The following is a 22,451-nucleotide window of genomic DNA, read 5'->3' on the forward strand; positions in this document are numbered from 1 at the left end:
GTTTCTTGCTAACTGACCAACTTTACCTATTCAGCACATTATTATTATGATATATATATATATATATATATATAGATATATATATATATATATATATATATATATATATATATATATATATATATATATATATATATATGAGAGAGAGAGAGAGAGAGAGAGAGAGAGAGAGAGAGAAACTCCAGCCGTGTCGTCAGGAACAAGTAACATGATAGATAAATTACCCAGCATAATATAACATGAAGAAAATTGATCATAGGGAGAGGTAAACGAACTGAGATACAGAAGACAATAAAGGTGGGAATTAGAGCGAGAAGACAATATGTGGGTCGGGTGAGTCAGGGAGAATACTCATTTTTTCTTTCTTATTCTTTCCTTCAGTGGACATCGTAATTGTATGAATCACTGCTACCGTAGGTAGTGCTAACCTAAGTGACGATATTTTGTTAGTTATCCTGGTTAAAATGACTATTAATATTATTATTATTAATTATTATTTAATTTTCTGTCTCCTTTGCGTACACAAACACACATACGAAAGCAACTTATAAATGTCCTCTTCCCTCTCGTCCCTTAACCTCCACTTCTTCCTCCACCACTCCCTCCAACACCATCCCAAACTCCCTCTTTTACCCTCTTCCTCCATCTCCCCCTCCAAACTGCTTTTGAAGTGTTTTTGCAGTGTGTCCACCTGTCTCAATCCACCTCCTTCCCCACCTCCAAACATCCACCTCCCCCCCATCACTCTACCTCCATCCCCTCCCAACTCCAACAATCGCCACCCTCCACACATGGGATCTAAAAATATTCTCTTAATAGTGGAATTCCTTTGAAAGCTTCCGTCGCTCTCTCTCACAAGTGTTGCAAGATTCCAATAACACTTGACAGAGACGATCCTTCCAGTTTACTTCAGTTTACCTCCAGTTTCTGTATAGTTTACCCTGTTTCTACATAGTTTACCCTATTTCTGCATAATTTACGCTGTTTCTGCACAGTTTACCATGTTACTGCATAGTTTACGCTGCTTCTGCACAATTTACAATGTTTCTGTACAGCTTACCCTGTTTCTGTACAGCTTACCCTGTTTCTGTACAGCTTACCCTGTTTCTGTACAGCTTACCCTGTTTCTGTACAGCTTACCCTGTTTCTATATAGTTTAACCTGAGATTCAATATAGTTTCTCATTATTATTATTGTTATTATTATTATTATTATTATTATTATTATTATTATTATTATTATTAACAATATTAACGTATAATAATACTGCTTTTTTCAGCTCTCCCTATTCTTTATTTTCGACAGTATGGGCAAGTGCATGACAACTGCGCACGGGCGCATAACAAAGACATCTGCGCATGACCCTCTCGCGTACGCGTATAGATGTGCGCTCCTGAGTTTGAAGATCTGCGCACGTATGCACGAAGATCTGCGCATATACGCATGAAGATCTGGGTATCTATGTATGACAATACCAGCATCTGGTGCGCGCGGTCATGCTGGCTGGCAGATTATTGACCAACATTGAATGATGTTATTGTCCTGAAAAGTCCCTGTTACTCACTGGAGAGAGAGAGGGGGGGGGGAGGGGGGGAAGAGAGAAAGAGGGAGGAAGAAGAGGGAGGGAGAGAGAAAGAGGGAAGGAGTGACTCTCCTTCCCCCTTGGTACTTGATTTCTATTTTTCCACTTATCTCTTGCTTTACCTGTGTCTACTTTGTTACCTGGCTTCTCTACTTCCTGCATCATCACCCTTGGCCTTTAATAGGCCTTTTCACTCTCTCCCTCGCATCTTCCATGTTACCTTTTATCCACCCTTAACATCTTCCCCCGCCTCTCTCTCTCTCTCTCTTCCCCCCTCCCAACCTTCTCTCCCTCCCCCACTCTCCCCCTGCATCCCCCTCCTCCCCCACACAAGGTCTTGCGGGTAGACAGCTTCCATCACCACAAAACGGGTAAGGTGGCTGAGGTCATTAGAACCCTTAAAGAATGGTGAATTATGGTAATCACCGCCTGCATGGTGCCATTATGGTAATTACCGCTTGCATGGTGCCATTATGGCACGCCTCTTCCTGCCTGCCCCTTCCTCTTTTAATGTCGCCTTTCCTCTCTTTTATTAAGCACGCCTTCCTCCTCTATCCTTCCCTTCCATCCCTCTCTCCCTTCCTTTCCTCCCTCCCTTCACCAATTACCCTTCTCATTACTCTCTGGGAGGTGCCGCATAGCTCGGTGGTAAGAGCATTCGATTCATAACCTGAAGCTCCTGGGTTCGATACCCTAACACGGAGGAACATTTGAGCAAGTTGCCATACACCCCCTTGCTGCCCCCTGCCCACATCTCGGCTGCCCCATGCCCACCACCTTGCTGCCCCCTGCCCTCCTCCCTGCTGCCCCTTGCCCATCTAACAGTAATAATAGGTACTTGTATCCTCCTGGACCCACCAACACTCATCTCCACCCCTCCTGGACCCACCAACACTCATCTCCACCCCTCCTGGACCCACCAACACTCATCTCCACCCCTCCTGGACCCACCAACACTCATATCCACCCCTCCTGGACCCACCAACACTCATCTCCGCCCCTCCTGGATCCACCATCACCCATCTCCACCTCTCCTGGACCCTCCATCACGCATCTCCACCCTCCTGGACCCTCCATCACCCATCTCCACCCCTCCTATACCCTCCATCACACATCTCCACCCTCCCTAACCCTTCATCACCCATCTCCAAATGACTCCTGGGCTCTCCAACATCCATCTCCACTCCTCTTGGACACTCCAACATCCATGTCCATTATTTTTTCAACACCGAAATCCTATTCCTCTTTATATGTCTCTCTCTGATTCCCATCTCCCCCCTCTCTACCACTAATATCATCTACCACCAGTATCATGTACCACTAATATCATGTACCACTAATATCATCTACCACTAATATCATCTACCACTAATATCATCTACCACCAGTATCATGTACCACTAATATCATCTACCACCAGTATCATGTACCACGAATATCATCTACCACCAGTATCATGTACCACTAATATCATCTACCACCAGTATCATGTACCACTAATATCATCTACCACCAGTATCATGAACCACTAATATCATCTACCACCAGTATCATGTACCACTAATATCTACCACCAGTATCATGTACCACTAATATCATCTACCACCAGTATCATGTACTACTAATATCATCTACCACCAGTATCATGTACCACTAATATCTACCACCAGTATCATGTACCACTAATATCATCTACCACCAGTATCATGTACCACTAATATCATCTACCACCAGTATCATGTACTACTAATATCATCTACCACTAATATCATCTACCAATAGTCTCATGTGGGTTTTCGATGCGTGGATAGGGTAAGAATACTCACGTAGGCTGGTAGTACGTATAATATAACGGAAGGTATGGAAAGCGCCAACAGCCGACCTGCCTCTCTCTGCTCTCTATCTTGACTGACTCACAAGTGCCTATGGGTGAGGGGGTGTTTGAAATCCTGCTATGGTCAGCAGCAATATGAATACAGTCAGTGATTCACGCAGAGACGGTTGGTAGTGAGTCATCTACTGGTACACTGGTTACTGGTAACTGGTTACTACTACTGAGAATAGTATCATCTACCACTATCATCATCTACCACCAGTATCATGTACCACTAATACCATCTACCAACAGTATCATCTACCACCAGTATCATGTACCACTAATATCATCTACCAACAGTATTCTCAGTAGTAGTAACCAGTTACCAGTAACCACTGTGCCAGTTGACTCACGACCAACCGTCTCTGCCTGAGTCACTGTCTGAACTCATATTGCGCTGACCTGGCAGTATTCAAAGACCCTCTCACATATGGGTACTGTGGGCGGCCAGTCAGTCAGTTGTACGAGAGAGAGCAGAGAGACTAGGTTACGGCTGTAAGGGCGCTACCCACATTATCTGTAATTATACGTACTACCAGCCTACGTGAGTATTACTTTACCTAATCCACGTGTCGAACTCCCACATGATAAATGGTGACAGCGGTGTGGAGCGTGGATAAGTTTTAAGGGTAATTCAAGACGTTAGAAGACTGTTTGTGAGTAGCCGGCAGGGTCAAAGGTGAACCGTCACCCACCAGCTACTCCCCTCACAACCTTCAGCCTGCAAGCCTGTTGCAGCCGTTTCAAGCTTCCTGGCTTAGTTCGTGTGCTAATTGCTTCAATCTCCGAGGGGTTGACCCGGATTTTGCAATTAAGCCAGTCAGTAAGCCAGACTGTGGAAGTGAACGCCAGTCAGCCTATCATCCAGCCTGTCTCCTGTCATCCACCTGCTCCTCCGTGCTTTGTGCATCGTTACACGTCTTCCAGTCAGCCATTCTCGTGGGGTAAGCCAGTCAGCCAACCCAGCTTCTAACCCAGCAATACAAGGTATAATATAGCACAACTTAAAACTCAACAAATGAACATCGAACTCAACGTTGAGATTACACAATAGAAGTGATAAAAAAAAATTTGATCGATCGATCTGTATTCGTGTGATCTACGGATTCTGAGGGAGGAATATATACAAAGAAAGAGTGTTTAACAGAAAGGCAGATTCGGTGCACTCAAATCTAGACTGTTAACTCTCAGAATGCGGAGAGAACATGAACACAAAAAAAAATTCTTGAATACTGATAAGTTGATACTGTAATTATTCATCTATACAGGTTATTTACATTTAACCCCAACTCTGCTAGGGTAAGATTGACATATGCAGAATGGGTGTCATCTCTGGGATGATCAAACTCTGTAGCATTGGCTAACTCATGCTGTATTTGAGGCAAATCTGAATTGGAAGTTACAAATGATACTTGAGGATTTCTCAATACCTGTCGTGTACGTAGGGAATAACGACATTCAGGTTGATCGTCTGACTGAGTATCAGAGGAAGAGAGTACAGGATCAGGAGGATTGTCAGAGTCTGTCACATTAGTCTGGGTTGGAACATCATTATCATCACATACTAACTTCATATGATCTAAATGCGATTCTTTATACTGACCAGTACTAATCTCTCTAACCTTATACTTATTACCAGTGATATGTTCAACTACTCGATAAGGACCAACAAACTTTTGATCAAGCTTTGGCATTGCAGACGTTTTGTTAAAGTTAATCAGCATAACTCTCGAACCTACTACCACCAGTATCATGTACCAATAATATCATCTAGCAACAGTATCATCTACCACTAGTATCATCTACCACCAGTATCATCTACCACTAGTATCATCTACCACCAGTATCATGTGCCACTAATATCATCTACCACTAGTATCATCTACCACCAGTATCATGTGCCACTAATATCATCTACCACTAGTATCATCTACCACCAGTATCATGTGCCACTAATATCTACCACTAGTATCATCTACCACCAGTATCATGTGCCACTAATATCATCTACCACTAGTATCATCTACCACCAGTATCATGTACCAATAATATCATCTACCACTAGTATCATCTACCACCAGTATCATGTACCAATAATATCATCTACCAACAGTATCATCTACCAACAGTATCATCTACCACCAGTATCATCTACCAACAGTATCATCTACCAACAGTATCATCTACCAACAGTATCATCTACCACCAGTATCATCTACCACCAGTATCATCTACCAACAGTATCATCTACCACCAGTATCATCTACCAACAGTATCATCTACCACCAGTATCATCTACCAACAGTATCATCTACCAACAGTATCATCTACCACCAGTATCATCTACCAACAGTATCATCTACCACCAGTATCATCTACCAACAGTATCATCTACCACCAGTATCATCTACCAACAGTATCATCTACCACCAGTATCATCTACCAACAGTATCATCTACCACCAGTATCATCTACCAACAGTATCATCTACCACCGGTATCATGTACCACTAATATCATCTACCAACAGTATCATATACCACTAGCATCTACCACTAGCATCTACCACTAGCATCTACCACTAGCATCTACTATCATCTACCACTAGCATCATCTACCACTAGCATCTACCACTAGCATCATCTACCACTAGCATCTACTATCATCTACCACTAGCATCATCTACCACTAGCATCTACTATCATCTACCACTAGCATCATCTACCACTAGCATCTACCACTAGCATCTACTATCATCTACCACTAGCATCATCTACCACTAGCATCTACCACTAGCATCATCTACCACTAGCATCTACTATCATCTACCACTAGCATCATCTACCACTAGCATCTACTATCATCTACCACTAGCATCATCTACCACTAGCATCTACTATCATCTACCACTAGCATCATCTACCACTAGCATCTATCATCTACCACTAGTATCTATCATCTACCACTAGCATCTACTATCATCTACCACTAGCATCTACTATCATCTACCATTAGCATCATCTACCACTAGCATCTACTATCATCTACCACTAGCATCTACTATCATCTACCACTAGCATCTACTATCATCTACCACTAGCATCTACTATCATCTACCACTAGCATCATCTACCACTAGTATCTATCATCTACCACTAGCATCTACTATCATCTACCACTAGCATCTACTATCATCTACCACTAGCATCATCTACCACTAGCATCTACTATCATCTACCACTAGCATCTATCATCTACCACTAGCATCTACTATCATCTACCACTAGCATCTACTATCATCTACCACTAGCATCATCTACCACTAGCATCATCTACCACTAGCATCTACTATCATCTACCACTAGCATCATCTACCACTAGCATCTACTATCATCTACCACTAGCATCTACTATCATCTACCACTAGCATCTACTATCATCTACCACTAGCATCTACTATCATCTACCACTAGCATCTACTATCATCTACCACTAGCATCATCTACCACTAGCATCTACTATCATCTACCACTAGCATCTACTATCATCTACCACTAGCATCATCTACCACTAGCATCTACTATCATCTACCACTAGCACCTACTATCATCTACCACTAGCATCATCTACCACTAGCATCTACTATCATCTACCACTAGCATCATCTACCACTAGCATCTACTATCATCTACCACTAGCATCTACTATCATCTACCACTAGCATCTACTATCATCTACCACTAGCATCATCTACCACTAGCATCATCTACCACTAGCACCTACTATCATCTACCACTAGCATCATCTACCACTAGTATCATCTTGTTCAATGTATTTTAAATTCTTTCCCAATTTTATTAATAATAAGTGAATCTAATTTATATAATCCTAAAGCAATATTCGTATTTATTTCAAAACTATTTTTTTATGAAACATGATTATATTATATTTCTCTGGACCAGAACCTGCAAGATACCTATAATTTTCTCGGCCTTTCGAAAAATCAATTGTATGGTTAAAATTTCTCACGTGGATAAACATTAGACTTGTCCACTTCTAACGCTATATTTTTTTTTTATTCTTAGTTCAAGAGTTTTCCCAGTTTGACCATAATAAACTTTATCATATATATTACAAGGAATCTTGTAGACACGCCCGTCAGCATTTTTTGGGAGAATTTATCGAAAGTTTTTCCTGACTCAAGATTTTTAAATACAACTTTGATATTAAAATCCTTAAGAAGAGAAGACACATCAACCAAGTCTTCATGGTAAGGAAGAACCAACATATTTTAAGATGAATAAGGTTCGTTGTTCCTTTTTGGATTGTAAAAAGTATTTCTATCAATTGTTTTGGGCATTTTAGATCATTAGCTATTTCATAAATCTTCAAGATTTCTTCATCTATGAACTCTGCGTATTTGCAGCCCAGAGTTTATAGATGAAGAAAATCTTTGAAGATTTATGAAATAGCTGATGATCTGTGACGTCTGTGCCACGTGCCTCAATAATTTGACGTATTCTGTCTTACAAGTACGGTACATTTACATGCTAGAACAAGTCCTGTTATGTTAGAACAAGTCTACGAGAGTTCAGCGTTTGATCATGGTAGTTTAACGCAAAACTATGGGTATTCAACGTTTGTTAAGGAAGTTCAAGGTTCAACGTGATCGTTTAACGTTTCATTTCGTGTTTTTTTTATCGTTTTCCTGGTAGTTGAAGGAGTGGCAGGTGTAGACCACACTGCATCACTTACAATACCACACCACCTGTGTGTCACCACACTGCATCACTTACAATACTACACCACCTGTGTGTCACCACACTGCATCACTTACAATACCACACCACCAGTGTGTCACCACACTGCATCACTTACAATACCACACCATGAACATTAAAATGGTATGAAATACCGACAGATTGTTAGGTAAGACACATATGCAACAGTTAGGTATCTTTATTTCGAAACGTTTCGCCTACACAGTAGGCTTCTTCAGTCGGGTACAGAAAGGTTGATAGAAGCAGAAGATACTTGAAGACGATGTAATCAGTCCATCACCCTTAAAGTTTTGAGGTGGTCAGTCCCTCAGTCTGGAGAAGAGCATTGTTCCGTTGTCTGAAACAATATGAAGTTGAAGTGACAGAATGGGGCCTTTATATAGTGCCAGGAGGTGAGACGTAGGTTGCTTTGGGAGGGCAGGTCCTTCTCAAACCCAGCCGTTCTCACTAGTAGAGGTTGTCGAAGTGGTCTGTACCAAGATACCCTTGTGTTGCAGTGTCTGACAGAATGAACATTAAAATGGTATGAAATACCGACAGATTGTTAGGTAAGACACATATGCAACAGTTAGGTATCTTTATTTCGAAACGTTTCGCCTACACAGTAGGCTTCTTCAGTCGAGTACAGAAAGGTTGATAGAAGCAGAAGATACTTGAAGACGATGTAATCAGTCCATCACCCTTAAAGTTTTGAGGTGGTCAGTCAGACTGAGGGACTGACCACCTCAAAACTTTAAGGGTGATGGACTGATTACATCGTCTTCAAGTATCTTCTGCTTCTATCAACCTTTCTGTACTCGACTGAAGAAGCCTACTGTGTAGGCGAAACGTTTCGAAATAAAGATACCTAACTGTTGCATATGTGTCTTACCTAACAATCTGTCGGTATTTCATACCATTTTAATGTTCATTCTGTCAGACACTGCAACACAAGGGTATCTTGGTACAGACCACTTCGACAACCTCTACTAGTGAGAACGGCTGGGTTTGAGAAGGACCTGCCCTCCCAAAGCAACCTACGTCTCACCTCCTGGCACTATATAAAGGCCCCATTCTGTCACTTCAACTTCATATTGTTTCAGACAACGGAACAATGCTCTTCTCCAGACTGAGGGACTGACCACCTCAAAACTTTAAGGGTGATGGACTGATTACATCGTCTTCACGTATCTTCTGCTTCTATCAACCTTTCTGTACTCGACTGAAGAAGCCTACTGTGTAGGCGAAACGTTTCGAAATAAAGATACCTAACTGTTGCATATGTGTCTTACCTAACAATACCACACCACCTGTGTGTCACCACACTGCATCACTTACAATACCACACCACCTGTGTGTCACCACACTGCATCACTTACAATACCACACCACCTGTGTGTCACCACACTGCATCACTTACAATACTACACCACCTGTGTGTCACCACACTGCATCACTTACAATACCACACCACCTGTGTGTCACCACACTGCATCACTTACAATACCACACCACCTGTGTGTCACCACACTGCATCACTTACAATACCACACCACCTGTGTCACCACACTGCATCACTTACAATACCACACCACCTGTGTGTCACCACACTGCATCACATACAATACCACATTACCTGTGTGTCACCACACTGCATCACTTACAATACCACACCACCTGTGTGTCACCACACTGCATCACTTACAATACCACACCACCTGTGTGTCACCACACTGCATCACTTACAATACCACACCACCTGTGTGTCACCACACTGCATCACTTACAATACCACACCACCTGTGTGTCACCACACTGCATCACTTACAATACCACACCACCTGTGTGTCACCACACTGCATCACTTACAATACCACACCACCTGTGTGTCACCACACTGCATCACTTACAATACCACACCACCTGTGTGTCACCACACTGCATCACTTACAATACTACACCACCTGTGTGTCACCACACTGCATCACTTACAATACCACACCACCAGTGTATCACCACACTGCATCACTTACAATACTACACCACCTGTGTGTCACCACACTGCATCACTTACAATACCACACCACCTGTGTGTCACAACACTGCATCACTTACAATACTACACCACCTGTGTGTCACCACACTGCATCACTTACAATACCACACCACCAGTGTATCACCACACTGCATCACTTACAATACTACACCACCTGTGTGTCACCACACTGCATCACTTACAATACCACACCACCTGTGTGTCACCACACTGCATCACTTACAATACCACACCACCTGTGTGTCACCACACTGCATCACTTACAATACTACACCACCTGTGTGTCACCACACTGCATCACTTACAATACTACACCACCAGTGTGTCACCACACTGCATCACTTACAATACTACACCACCTGTGTGTCACCACACTGCATCACTTACAATACCACACCACCTGTGTATCACCACACTGCATCACTTACAATACTACACCACCTGTGTGTCACCACACTGCATCACTTACAATACCACACCACCTGTGTATCACCACACTGCATCACTTACAATACTACACCACCTGTGTGTCACCACACTGCATCACTTACAATACCACACCACCTGTGTGTCACCACACTGCATCACTTACAATACTACACCACCTGTGTGTCACCACACTGCATCACATACAATACCACACCACCTGTGTGTCACCACACTGCATCACTTAATACCACAACATCCACACCACCACTGTCACCAGAATTACTAACTGCCAACATAAAGGCGTGATAAAGTAACTTGTGATCAGTTAAACTTTTAGTGTGTAGTAACCCACATCTGGAGGTATATGAACGGTCCCTTGCTGACACGTTATGTAAACGTAACACCATCACACATTACTACTACCATCATCACTACTACCACACATCACTACCATCACCACACACCACTACTACAACTACACACCAGTGCCATCACCACCACTACCACCAGACACCACTACCATCACACACCATCTCCACCACTAACAACCCATCACCACCACTTATGAAACAACAATCCCTCACTGGTTCTTACCACAACATCCGCCTCGACAACAAATCCCCCTCTGCTCTATATCTAATCCCTTACCTTAATCCCTTACTCCTTCCTTCCTTTACTTACTCCCCCCTTTCCTTCATCATCTACCCCCGTCCCCCCTTCCCCACCTTTCCCAGATTAATACTGATCATAAACCCAAAAAGAGCCAGGTTAACCCAAATAAATTTGCAGGAGCTAAACCCTCACGGGTGAAGGTGAGGTTTTGTCAGGAAAGAGGACAATCGTCTCCACTGGCTTACTTTACCTAGATTATACAATGATAAACACAAGATCGCCAATTAGAGTTCTACGATGAGAACCCCACGGTTATCCTAATAACCTTACGAATATCCTAAGATAATACCCTCACCATTATCCTAAGATAATACCCTCACCATTATCCTAATACCCTCACGGGTCTCCTAAGGTAATGCCCTCATCGTTATCCGAAGATAATACCCTCACGGATATCCTAATAACACCAATGGTATCCTAAATACAGTACTGGTGGGTCTGGAGTCGCTATCACACTCAGCAAGATACGGAATACCACCTTCAACTCGCCTTATAGTCGTGTACTGGTATACTGGTACTTGTGTACTGGTATACTGGTACTTGTGTACTGGTATACTGGTACTTGTGTACTGGTCTTCTGGTATTTGTGTACTGGTATACTGGTACTTGTGTACTGGTATACTGGTACTTGTGTACTGTTATACTGGCACTTGTGTACTGGTATACTGGCACTTGTGTACTGGTATACTGGCACTTGTGTACTGGTATACTGGCACTTGTGTACTGGTATACTGGTACTTGTGTACTGGTATACTGGCACTTGTGTACTGGTATACTGGTACTTGTGTACTGGTATACTGGTACTTGTGTACTGGTATACTGGCACTTGTGTGCTGGTATACTGGCACTTGTGTACTGGTATACTGGCACTTGTGTACTGGTATACTGGTACTTGTGTACTGGTATACTGGTACTTGTGTACTGGTATACTGGCACTTGTGTACTGGTATACTGGCACTTGTGTATTGGTATACTGGCACTTGTGTACTAGTATACTGGCACTTGTGTACTAGTATACTGGCACTTGTGTACTAGTATACTGGCACTTGTGTACTGGTACTTGTGTACTGGTACTTGTGTACTGGTACTTGTGTACCGTTATACTGGTACTTGTGTACTGGTATACTGGCACTTGTGTATTGGTATACTGGTACTTGTGTACTGGTATACTGGTACTTGTGTACTGGTATACTGGTACTTGTGTACTGGTATACTGGTACTTGTGTACTGGTATACTGGTACTTGTGTACTGGTATACTGGTACTTGTGTACTGGTATACTGGCACTTGTGTACTGGTATACTGGCACTTGTGTACTGGTATACTGGTACTTGTGTACTGGTATACTGGTACTTGTGTACTGGTATACTGGTACTTGTGTACTGGTACTTGTGTACTGGTATACTGGTACTTGTGTACTGGTATACTGGTACTTGTGTACTGGTATACTGGTACTTGTGTACTGGTATTGTGTACTGGTATACTGGTACTTGTGTACTGGTATACTGGTACTGGTGTACTGGTACTTGTGTACTAGTATACTGGTACTTGTGTACTGGTATACTGGTACTTGTGTACTGGTATATTGGTACTGGTGTACTGGTACTTGTGTACTGGTATACTGGTACTTGTGTACTGGTATACTGGTACTTGTGTACTGGTATACTGGTACTTGTGTACTGGTATACTGGTACTTGTGTACTGGTACTGGTGTACTGGTACTTGTGTACTAGTATACTGGTATACTGGTACTTGTGTACTGGTATACTGGTACTTGTGTACTGGTACTGGTGTACTGGTACTGGTGTACTGGTACTTGTGTACTAGTATACTGGTACTTGTGTACTGGTATACTGGTACTTGTGTACTGGTATACTGGTACTTGTGTACTGGTATACTGGTACTTGTGTACTGGTATACTGGTGTACTGGTATACTGGTACTGGTGTACTGGTATACTGGTGTACTGGTACTTGTGTACTGGTATACTGGTACTGGTGTACTGGTACTGGTGTACTGGTGTCCTGGTACTGGTGTACTGGTACTGGTGTACTGGTACTGGTGTACTGGTGTACTGGTACTGGTGTACTGGTATACTGGTGTACTGGTACTGGTGTACTGCCAGCCAACTCGTGTTTATAATCCATATGAACACCTTTTCCTCCTAATTATCAGTCTTATTATTTATGTTGAATTCATCAGGAAGCGCTAGTCCCGTAAGGGTCAGACATCGCCTGGAGAATGGGAGGTAATTAAGTTTAATCTCAGGAAGCGGAGGCAGGTGCCAATTCCTTACAAGAACCTGAGAGAGAGAGAGAGAGAGAGAGAGAGAGAGAGAGAGAGAGAGAGAGAGAGAGAGAGAGAGAGAGAGAGCATGCGTGACCATCAGCTAGTCTCCCTTCTTCAGTATCTGATTTCCCTGTAAATGTTTAAAATTGTCCTCCACTCGCTTTCCATTCCATTTGTGTTTGCCTAATTCTGACTGCATGGGTCGTTCCGCCGCTCCTGGCCCCGATGAAGGTGTACAGGCCTTTGTTGTCCCTAGACGCGTCCAGAAGCAAATGGAAAGCGTTTGACAGGGTTGAGCACTAGTTCCTGGGCCTCGAAGGTTTTTGATGTTTATGTGCCCTTGCTAAGTTGCTGATCAACAGATTCTTAGGCTTTTCAGAGTGTGAAGCTCCTGGCACCTGTTTGAAAGCTCTTTATCTGTGGTGGGATTTAATTGGTTAGGCCCAGGGTGCTCAATAAGCTTTAATAGAGATCTATGTAGAGCTTTATTAAGTTATTCTTACCATTATCAGCAGACAATACTATCAAGCCCACCTATCACCACGACTATTATTATTGCTGGTGATGGGACGATACCAAATTGTTGCCGATACCGATACTCAATTTTAGGTCGACGCCGATACCATCAACATTAGCCGATACCGATGTTTTGGTACACCCCTGACTCTTCCTGTCACCACAACCGTCATTTTCACCATCACCACTTGTCATTTTCACCTGCCACTACCACCCCACTGACTATCACCATCACTCACAACCTACCACCACCACCACTACCTACCATCATCACTTACAACCTACCACCAACACCACTACCTACCATCATCACCCAACAACTACCACTATCAACATCCCTGTTTAGACACGGTCACCAGTCAATCCTCCAGAAATATGATTTATGTTACTACGTGTAAGAGAGAGTCAGGGAAGCAAGAACTGTATCAGCCAGGGAATCTAGAACTGTATTAATCAGGGATGCAAAAACTGTCTCAGTCAGGGGTGCAAGAAATGTCTCAGTCAGGGGTGCAAGAACTGTCTCAGATATGCAAGAACTGTCTTAGTCAGGGATGCAAGAACTGTCTCAGTCAGGGATGCAAGAACTGTCTCAGTCAGGGGCGCAAGAACTGTCTCAGTCAGGGGTGCAAGAACTGTCTCAAACAGGGATGCAAGAACCGTGTCAGTCAGGGATGCAAGAACTGTCTTAGTCAGGGATGCAAGAACTGTCTCAGTCAGGGATGCAAGAACTGTCTTAGTCAGGGATGCAAGAACCGTCTCAGTCAGGGGTGCAAGAACCGTCTCAGTCAGGGATGCAAGAACTGTCTCAGTCAGGGATGCAAGAACTGTCTCAGTCAGGGATGCAAGAACCGTCTCAGTCAAGGGTGCAAGAACTGTCTCAGTCAGGGGTGCAAGAACTGTCTCAGTCAGGGGTGCAAGAACTGTCTCAGTCAGGGGTGCAAGAACTGTTTCAAACAGGGATGCAAGAACTGTCTCAAACAGGGATGCAAGAACTGTCTCAAACAGGGATGCAAGAACTGTCTCAAACAGGGATGCAAGAACTCTCTTAAACAGGGATGCAAGAACTGTGTCAGTCAGGGGTGCAAGAACTGTCTCAAACAGGGATGCAAGAACTGTCTCAAACAGGGATGCAAGAACTGTCTCAGTCAGGGATGCAAGAACTGTCTCAAACAGGGATGCAAGAACTGTCTCAAACAGGGATGCAAGAACTGTCTCAGTCAGGGATGCAAGAACTGTCTCAAACAGGGATGCAAGAAATCTCTCAAACAGCCTCCAGTAATGAAAGGAACTCTGTGATAAACACACTGTTTGCGAAGACACACGTACAACACTTGGGTTACGAAACACCTACCCTGCAACACAGACACTCAAGTGTTACACATGTGTATCAGTCATCAAACTGTCGGTACTGTGTGTCATTAATAATAACTAGCGATTTGATTTCACTGGGGAAAATGGTTCTGACAACTATGGTGAAGAGTGTGTGTGCAGAGCAAATGTTTATCTTGAGTTTTAATGCGAGAAATTCGTGCTTACTCTGACGTCGTTAGTGAGAGCTGCTCTAGAAAATATCGTGCAGTTTCAAGTCACTTTACTGAAGGATATTAATGCGCCGGAGCGTGTAAAATACGCATGGATGGAGACAGTGCCATGATAGTAATACACAGACTAACATGGCACGTTTATATGAGCGTCCAGTAGTATGCAAATTGGCTAAGATGTAAATATGTTATGAGACACTTTAAGAACGGCGAAGACTTAGAGAGGTAAACTAACACAGACAACTCTAGACTCAGAGAAATACTTTAAACATTGCAAAATCAAATATAACTGCAAATATGTTACAAGTTCACAGGTTGATAACAGTTAGGTATCTTTACTCCGAAACGTTTCGCCTACACAGTAGGCTTCTTCAGTCGAGTACAGAAGAGTTAGCAGAACATTAGAGGTGTAAAGACGATGTAATCGTCTGGAACATTGTTCCAGACTAAGGAACAACTCTTCTCCAGGCTGAGGGACTGATCACCTCAAAACTAAGTCTTCAAGGCTGATGGAGTAATTACATTGTCTTCACATCTTTACTGCTTCTGCTAACTTTTCTGTATTCGACTGAAGAAGCCAACTGTGTAGATGAAACGTTTCGGAATAAAGATAACTAACTGTTGTACATGTGTCTTATCAACCTATCGGTTGATAAGACATTCACAGGTATACGTTTATCAGCCCATCAACGTAGCAAATCTTGTTTCTCTAGTTAGGGTTAGGTAGGGTTTGTCAGGAAACAGGACAAGTGTTTCCTGATGCGGGTCTTAGTCAGATGATGACCCGCCGTTGGAGCTCTTGGTCATCTGACCGAGGCCTTCCGCTGGCTTACCGGTCCACCCCTTTAAAAATTATGGTCATAGTTACAACCATTTAGTTTCGTTTGTCTATTTGGATGAATCTTATTGTAGCCAGCTGGCTCAGTGGCTTACACACTGGCCTGGAGTTCTACCACTCCCTCGCCGTGGTCTCTAACCCCACCCGGTAAATACAAAGCCGAGATCACCATAAGTATCTGAAGTAACACTGTATTGTGTCAACACCGAGTGGGATCACACCTCCCATACAAGTAAACATTCAAGCAAATTTTGAGTATGTTATGTTCTTATGTTACACCCAAACACAGCAAGTAGCCCAGTGTACCTTACCAGACGTTACCTACAATAGTTTACCTAAACTATATTAGAATTTGTATAACTATATATTAGTTTGCCATGAGATGATGAGAGGCAGTCAGTAGACCCACTAAGATATTAATTAGTTTTTAATAAATCCAAGACTATGGAGATAAAAGGTATGAAACGTCGACGCGATGGAAAACTAGTCAATAAAGGATTGCATTGTACTGTATTTCTGTTTATTTTTTTTTCCAAATCTAAGACTAACATTATTTCCTCTGACTCGGTAATTAATATATATATACTGTTTATCATAGTAACCCATAGATATTGTTTACACTGCCTTAATGCTATCCACAAACAAGTTTATCACAGAACGAGTGGAAGCTCGAACCCATGGCAAGCATGTCCTAAACTAGCAGGCTACTGGTCCATGCTGGCATGATCCATTAGTTAACACATTGTCCTGCGAATTTTAAGACTCGCCTGCCATGGGTTCGATCCATATCTGTTCTGTGGTTTATCTGTAATCGTGTTATAACGATTTCGTTGAGCGTAGTTTTCGTCCCATTGTCTACTGTTGTTTGATATGCTGTGTACACCTGCATTAAACACAGCCCTCACCACCAATCATAACTTTTTACCACTGTTTAACACGTAACAGCCTCGCTGAGTCTATCTTGCATGTGCCACAGCACCAACAATGAACAACCAACCAGGATCAGCGTTCGTGGGAGTAACGTAGCAAAACAACCATCCACGTTACCTCCGGACCTCTTATCATTATTCGTGGAGTAACATAGCAAAACAACCATCCACGTTACCTCTGGACCTCCCATCATTATTCGTGGAGTAACGTAGCAAAACAACCATCCACGTTACCTCTGGACCTCCCATCATTATTCGTGGAGTAACGTAGCAAAACAACCATCCACGTTACCTCTGGACCTCCCATCATTATTCGTGGAGTAACGTAGCAAAACAACCATCCACGTTACCTCTGGACCTCCCATCATTATTCGTGGAGTAACGTAGCAAAACAACCATCCACGTTACCTCTGGACCTCCCATCATTATTCGTGGAGTAACGTAGCAAAACAACCATCCACGTTACCTCTGGACCTCCCACCATCATCATTCGTAAAGCTTTTATATAAAACAGAACTGTCTTTTTGGTCGTGACGAATTCCCGGCCGCTCTTCCGCCAGCAGAGAATGTTCCATCAGTGCAAAGTTCCTTCTCATTTCATGGGGCATTTCATATGGAATTTCATGTTGCAGTTCGAAAAACACATCTAAATCATTTTCAGTTCTCTGTTTAATGGCTTAATGCAAATAAATTTTGGCTCTGTTCCCAGCGACTTTATTACGGTAGACTACCATTACTACACAGGTCACCATTATTATACAGGTCACCATTACAGGTAACCACTACACTGGCCACCATTACAGGTCATTACTACGCAGGCCACCATTACAGGTCATCATTACACGGGTCACCATTAATGGTCATCACTACACGGGTCACCATCATTACAGATCACCATCATTATACATGTCCATCATCATGGATCACCACCACTACACAGATGACCATCACACGGAGGTCACCACACAGCATCACCACCTCAAGGGAGATGAAAACGAATCACCAAGAGCATAACACAAAGGTCACCATCACCCTACATCACCAACCCTCCCTACACAGACACATCACACACACACACACACACACACACACACACACACACACACACACACACACACACACACACACACACACAAGTCAACGCCACCACTACATCACTACCACCACCACTACACAACACAGGTCACCACAACACGAGAGATGGTGATGTATGAGGCTGGAGCACCACACGCGGAGCGCACCAGACCAGTGCGCGAACTGCTGGCTGATGCGGCCGCGACCTAACACGCGATTACAACTCCCCAACACTGCCAGTGTACGACATATCCCTCCCTCCCTCCATCTCATTACCTCCATCCTTCTCCCACGCACACAAAAAAATAAATTCAATACCCACACCATCGGCCATTAGAAATAAAAATGCTAGATAAATAATAATGGTAGGTCGTAATCGAAAAAAAATATTTCGACTCGGGAATCGATTCTCAGCGGCGAGGAACCAGTGCTGAGAGCGCACGCGCTCACCCCCCACGACCCTTCCTACGCTACTACACACGTGCACACGCACACATGCACACACACGTACACGCATACGCATACACGCACATGCATGCGCGCACACGATAAGGTTCTTGAAGCCGGGAGACAATGGAAGTAGTAGCGACGAGCGAAGAGGCACAGCCAGGAGCTGTGAATCGAACCCTACAAGCACATATAGGTGAGTACACGCACGTAAGCGCGCGCGCGCACACACACACACACGTGCGAGCAGGTATCAGGTAGTCCGGGTCAACAAGTGGTAGTGAAAGAAACATAGCAAGGCTTTTATTTACCTATGTTACGCCCACCCTGCGACGTTTCACACTGCTTGAAACCAGGTTGTTGTGGACCAGCTGGCCGCCAACACCAACAATCTGGTTGGACAGGCAGTTACCAGAAACGCCTGGCCGCAGACCGGGGTGCAAGGGAAGGAAAAACCCTGGAAATCAGTCAGAGGTAAATCAAATCACAGGTAGAGATAAAGTAACCACATCACAAGATCCACGCATCAGCTTGCCTGGTCAACCAGGCTGTTGCTGTTGGTGCCCCACTGACCCACATATCCATCGTAGATTTAGACACATGTGCAACAGTTGGGTATCTATTGTTGAAACGTTTCGCCTACACAGTAGACGTCTTCAGTCAGATACAGAGGCAGGTGTAGCAGTGAAATGAAGATAATGTAATCAGTCCATCAACCTTATAGAAATAGTATTTGAGGTGGTCAGTCCCTCAGTCTGAAGAAAAGTTCAGCTCCATGGCGCTGAGGGACTGACCACCTCAAACACTATATCACTACTACACATGTTCCCAATGTATTTGACTGAAGAAACCTACAGCGTAGGCGAAACTTTTCAACAATAAAGATACCCAACTGTTGCACATGTCTTAATCCTCAACCTCTCGGTATTTTATACCATTTTCCGCATATCCATCATAGTCTGGTTGATCCAGCACTTGACGGAGGAACATCTCCACTTTACTCTTGAAGACTTCTTCCGTTGTTGTTCCGGCTGTTTCTGATATCTTCTGGTAAGATGTATAGTAAGTATTAACGGACGTTGATACAACAATATGTTAGACCCGGCCTAGAGTACGCAGCGCCACCTCCCAACCATCACCTGGACAAACTTGTTAAGAAAGCAGATGACATCCAGACATCGGCTACGAAACTAATCCAGGAGCTAAAATGAACGACTCGTACTGAAAGACAAGAGGACCAGGGTGGGCACATGAGCATGACGTGTAAAATACTCTGAGGACTTGATATGTCAGGATGAACGAGGCTTTGATAGGAGGGATCCAAGTATGAGGAAAACCTCATACTCGGCTTTAATAATAGGTACGACAGAATCGAAGAAACCGAAAATCAGTAACGCCACTCGTGCGTATTTGAGAGACGGCGATGGGAGTAAAGACTCGACCCTGGTAGATGCAGCTAGGTGAGTACAGACAGACAGACATACACACACACACACACACACATGTGCCTAGGACAAAATGGTAACTAACACACGCACACAGGGTGACCAAGGGGCAGAGGAAGAACAGTATAACATAGCAGGAAATTTGTGGTCATGTTTGGGTGGAGGTCACAGCGTACTAAGCGTGTGTACAAGACCCTCCCACACACGCATACGACCCCTCACATGCACGCGTAAGACTCGCACGCACTCAATCCTTCCAAACAAGCACTCAATCCTCCCAAACAAGCACTCAATCCTCCCAAACAAGCACTCAATCCTTCCATACAAGCACTCAAGCCTCCCAAACAAGCACTCAATCCTCCCAAACAAGCACTCAATCCTCCCAAACAAGCACTCAATCCTCCCAAACAAGCACTCAATCCTCCCAAACAAGCACTCAATCCTCCCAAACAAGCACTCAATCCTCCCAAACAAGCACTCAATCCTCCCAAACAAGCACTCAATCCTCCCAAACAAGCACTCAATCCTCCCAAACAAGCACTATGTTACTCATGAATTTTTGCCACAATCAACATCTTTCACAATTAACGTATCGTTGTGAACGTTCCTGGCATCAACATAATTCACAATATCTTTCCTAGGCCTACGGCCGCCTAAACACCACGTTTACACTACCTAATTACTAATCACCAATGTAGTAAGCGACCAGGTGATCGAGCCTATCTCTGTCACACCGTCAGGTAACTATCAGTGCCACAGATAAGATAATACGAGATTTCTTATCTGTAGCGCATGTGTGTGAGAGAGAGATTACCTATTTGTGGTTCCCTATTGGTGTTTCCCAATTTGTGGTTACAGGAGTAGTTATGTAGCTGTGGCGTTACGTATTTCGCTGAAAAGTCCACAGCTGTAACATGTCTGCACAAATATATGCACATGCAACTTCGTTGTAATGAAACATTGCAGACAGTAAGGGATACAAGACTCACGTTGCACACTAAATTTGGATCGAGATGTTTCGCTCTCTGCAGGACTTTATCAACTCACCATCTTGATAAAGTTCTACACAGATCGAAGCTTAGTCACATGTTGCCTCTTGGATTTCGTCTCTTTATTCTACCATTATGTGTTAAGAAAATATCTGTAATGTGTTTTGAGCAGAGCTTTTCTCACTATTTGAAGCTGTGGACTCTGTCTCTAATGATGGTGCTAAACCCTATTCTTGTTCTCCCTAATGATGGTGCTAAACCCTATTCTTGTTCTCTCTAATGATGGTGCTAAACCCTATTCTTGTTCTCCCTAATGATGGTGCTAAACCCTATTCTTGTTCTCCCTAATGATGGTGCTAAACCCTATTCTTGTTCTCTCTAATGATGGTGCTAAACCCTATTCTTGTACTCTCTAATAATGGTGCTAAACCCTACCTTGTACTCTCTAATGATGGTGCTAAACCCTATTCTTGTACTCTCAAATGATGGTGCTAAACCCTATTCTTGTACTCTCTAATGATGGTGCTAAACCCTATTCTTGTACTCTCTAATGATGGTACTAAACCCTATCCTTGTACTCTCTAATGATGGTGCTAAACCCTATCCTTGTACTCTCTAATGATGGTACTAAACCCTATTCTTGTACTCTCTAATGATGGTACTAAACCCTATCCTTGTACTCTCTAATGATGGTGCTAAACTATCCTACTTCTAATGATGTACTAAACCCTATTCTCTCTAATGATGGTACTAAACCTTATTCTTGTACTCTCTAATGATGGTACTAAACCCTATTCTTGTACTCTCTAATGATGGTACTAAACCCTATTCTTGTACTCTCTAATGATGGTGCTAAACCCTATCCTTGTACTCTCTAATAATGGTGCTAAACCCTATTCTTGTTCAGTTTTCTTGTATACCTGCATGATCTTAGGTTATCATGCCACTTATTTTTTTATCAGCCAGGGAAAAAACTGTTAGTGTTTTGAGGATGTATGAATGAATGTTCGT

At 43.2% G+C, this 22,451-nt stretch overlaps 1 protein-coding gene across 15 annotated transcripts in view; it reads right to left on the reverse strand.

Moving 5' to 3' along the window:
* dlg1 (discs large 1) overlaps positions 1 to 22,451 on the reverse strand; it is a 1,301,051-nt gene that overhangs the window by 380,164 nt on the left and 898,436 nt on the right. The window contains exon 1 of one of the 15 annotated variants that reach the window (XM_070096107.1): positions 18,681 to 18,765. The exons of the other annotated variants lie outside the window; for them this stretch is intronic. The gene's annotated coding sequence lies outside the window, so the exon portion shown is untranslated. Of the gene's footprint in view, positions 1 to 18,680; positions 18,766 to 22,451 lie in introns of those variants that run through there. 15 annotated transcript variants of the gene reach the window in all.

This window comes from Cherax quadricarinatus, chromosome 52 (genome assembly GCF_038502225.1).
Source record: "Cherax quadricarinatus isolate ZL_2023a chromosome 52, ASM3850222v1, whole genome shotgun sequence".
NCBI lineage: Eukaryota > Metazoa > Arthropoda > Malacostraca > Decapoda > Parastacidae > Cherax > Cherax quadricarinatus.